The sequence below is a fragment of the Lutjanus erythropterus genome, chromosome 2 (assembly GCF_056507025.1).
Source record: "Lutjanus erythropterus isolate fLutEry1 chromosome 2, fLutEry1.hap2, whole genome shotgun sequence".
Taxonomy (NCBI): domain Eukaryota; kingdom Metazoa; phylum Chordata; class Actinopteri; order Lutjaniformes; family Lutjanidae; genus Lutjanus; species Lutjanus erythropterus.
In genome coordinates this window covers 1095525-1098992 of record NC_139318.1, presented here as the reverse complement: position 1 = coordinate 1098992, position 3468 = coordinate 1095525, and the positions used below count along the sequence as shown (strand labels likewise).

Genomic DNA, 3468 nt, shown 5'->3' with positions numbered 1-3468 from the left:
GGCTCGTATTCCACCTCTCACCAACTTCAAAGTCACATCCTAACATTTCCAAGGCAGTAAATTGTTACAATACTTTTACCAGTTGTTGCTAGACTTTCAGATTCTGTCACATGAATGTTGCATTAGGATAGACTAGAGAGAATATAGGAAAAATCAAAACCCATCTTTTAATGGATTTTGGGACTGCCAACCTTCTAATTTTACAGTCAGAAATAGGAAAAGATCCTGTTGTTATATACTGAAGATGTAAAAACTAAAATCAATTCACAGAGAATATGCCCTCTAGGTGAAATGTACAGGCCAGATTTACATGGGGCAATAATCCTGCTGACCTCAGTGATAAATACAATTAGCAGAACTCCCATGACAATGCTTTGTGCCTGTGCAAAAGGCCTGTGATCTAAAGCATGCATAGCATTATGCAGATGTTCTTCACATCCAAGCAAAAGAGGGAGCATAATTGGCTTTGAAGCACGATGGTTTCATTTCCAACGATCTACTCATGGCCTGTGGGGATAGAACACATTACAGGAGAATACTAATAGTAAAGAAAATCTATAAATTCCCACTAATATAGACTCATGATAGACAGTTGCTCTGTCTCTCAGCATTTGTCTTTGCCTTTGCTCTCTTTTTTCCATTTTTAGGCTACATAAACAATCGGTTCTGTGTTCAGTGAGTTGTATTTGATTTGATAGCATCAGTTTCACAAACAAAAACCAGTTAGAAACAAAACCAAAGCTTCCCTTGTCTAAAATACAAATGGAGACAAAATGTCTGTGAATATTTTCAGTCATCCAGGTCATGGTATTCGTATCAAGGTTTGTAGTAGGCACCTGGACTTGACAGAGTTCTTGAAGAAGTTTCGCCTCTCATCCAAGAAGCTTCTTCAGTTCTGCCTGACTGGTTTGGGAGTTCAGGTTTTAAACCTAATGGGGTCGTTAACACCTAGGGCCTGCCCCTCTATTGTGTGACCCTTGAATGTCACATGGGAGGAGGTGTGAATGGGAGTCATTAAGTCATTCAGGTCCCTGCTATTATGTGACTTGTTGGAGTCACATGATTTCAGGTGGGTATCCAACTGCCTGGGCAGTGATCTTAAGACTGCATTGTAAGTGGCAGATAAATTGTGTCTTAGGCCTCCTCCTCTGTTGAGAGATGGCCGTTCCAGGTTAACAAAAATGGCCTCTTTCACTTCTCTCTCAAACCATCTGACTTCCTTGGCCAAAATACGGACATTGTCATCCTCAAAGGAGTGTTCTGTAGCTTTCAGATGTAGATGGACTGCTGAGTCCTGACCTGAGGAACTGGCTCTCCTGTGTTGTGCCATGTGCCTATTAATGTACAGGTCTGTGCACTCCTCACTGCACTGGACAGCATACACTACATTCTCTAGTTTGTGTCTGGGTGTTCTGTCCTTGGGGTGAACAAGTTTTTGCCTCAGGGCGTTGCTGGGCTTGAAATGGACAGGGATGTGGTGTTTGTTAAAGTTTTTCAGAAACACCTGCAATGTAAGGAATAACGATGTTTTTCCTTTGGATGTAGTTTTCTTCTCTCTCAGACCCATTTCTTTTGTTGGTTTTGATGAAGGCCCAGTTTGGGTAACCACAGGTTTTGAGAGCTGCTCCGCACAGCCATGTTTTTGCCTGTAAAAACCCCCGTTGAACTGGAAATAGGTGGTGGTAACACAGAGGTCAAGCACTTCCTCTGTGGTAGGAATGCATGTGAAAAGTGAGGTAATGTCGTAGGACACCTTGGTTTCATCTGGGTCCAATTTCATTTCTCTGATTTTGGTGGCAAAGTCCTGTGAGTTCTTGATGTGGTGTGGGGTGTTTCCAACCAAAGGTGCCAAAATAGTGGCCAAGTGTTTGGCAATGTTATAAGTAACAGAGTTGATACTGCTGATGATGGGTCTGAGTGGGGTTCCCTTTGTGTATCTTAGGGGGTCCACAAATACGAGGAATGGTTTCTCCCGGGTATAGACGGTAGTACAGCTGTCTGTCAATGACTTGATCCTTCTCCAGTTGTTGTAAACAGCAGACTACTTTCTTCTTGTAGCTGCTGGTAGGATTTTGCCTAAGTGGTTCATAGGTGGCTGTGTCACTGAGTAGACTATTCACCTTAGAATGGTAGTCTGATGTATTCATTACCACCATACATCTCCCTTTGTCTGCTGGGAGAATAGTGATGTCCCGGTCTCTTTGCAGAGATGATGTGCCAAGGCACCTCCCTCCAATCTGACCACCCAAGAAAGGAAGGCACTGTCCTTTCTTGGGTGGTCAGATTGGAGGGAGGTGCCTTGGCACTGGAGAGGGCAGCTGAGACCTTTAACCTGCACTGCTCAGCCTCAGTGATAGTAAGCTGGTTGTTCCTGGTGGCTGATTCAGTTGATGAGGTCCACCACCAGTATTTGTTCTGGTGTTACTGCAAAGTTCAGTCCTTTGGCCAGAACTTCTCTCTCAGGTTGTGTGAGGTTCCTGTCTGAAAAATTCTTAACCCATTTGTCACTGGTGTCTGGTTGTGTTCTGTTGTTGTCATTCCTTCTCCAAGTTAGCTCTTGTGTTCTGTAGGAACTGTTTGGAACTGCAGTGTCTGGAATTTGTTTTGCTGGCTGTCTTTTTTTTTTTGAGGTGCTGAGAAGCTTTTTCCACAAACCCGGAGACCTCCACCAGAACTTCATTGGGAAGAAGTGATGTAAGATCATCACGAATCTGGTCAAGCTTCACTGTGAGGACATCAATGGTGAAATGGACCTGTCTCATTTAGTAGTTGAGTTTCCGTCTTCTATAAGATTTTCTCCGCTCAGTGGCCTTTCACAGACGAGCCGAGGCGTAGGCTGTCGGGGAATACCCTCTCTTGCCTGCATCTTAAATTGAAGCACAGATGGTTTCTAAAGTCCGCAAGTTTTCTGGAAGTCCTCTCATACTCCCGCACCAGTCGAAGGGTGTGTGTCCCAAAGTGTGTAGCAACATGTCAGTGAATATTCTCAGTCATCCAGGTCATGGTATTCGTATCAAGGTTTGTAGTAGGCAACTGGACTTGATAAGAACTGGAGACAAATGCTTTTCTCCACTGCACTGGCTTGAAGAGAACTGATCTGGTTGACCTTTATAACAGCTTTCTGTCTTTGTGTCCCTCAGCAAAACCTCCATAACAGCCATACAGCACTCAAACACACATACAGACACACAATCACAATCTCTCAGAGGCGTTACTACGCAAGATTGCAAGCCAAATAGATGTGAGCCTGCATCAAGTTTTCTCATTGTGCCATACAAAAAAGACATCTGTCCCTAATGAAGGCTTCACCACCCTAATAAAGTGCTCATAAACACAGCCTGAAATACCACCTCAGAGCTGTCAGACCACTTTCAGCTCACACAATGTGTGTTCTCGCTCAAATGCAAAATGTTTGTTCAATGCTTATCTTTATTAGGAGTCAGCTAATTGTGTATGAAGGCACAGCTG

General features: G+C 43.7%; 1 pseudogene; it reads right to left on the bottom strand.

Moving 5' to 3' along the window:
- Nucleotides 1-916: 916 nt before the first annotated feature.
- Nucleotides 917-2762, bottom strand: LOC146331001 (uncharacterized; annotated as a pseudogene).
- Between the last annotated feature and the right edge of the window lie 706 nt (nt 2763-3468).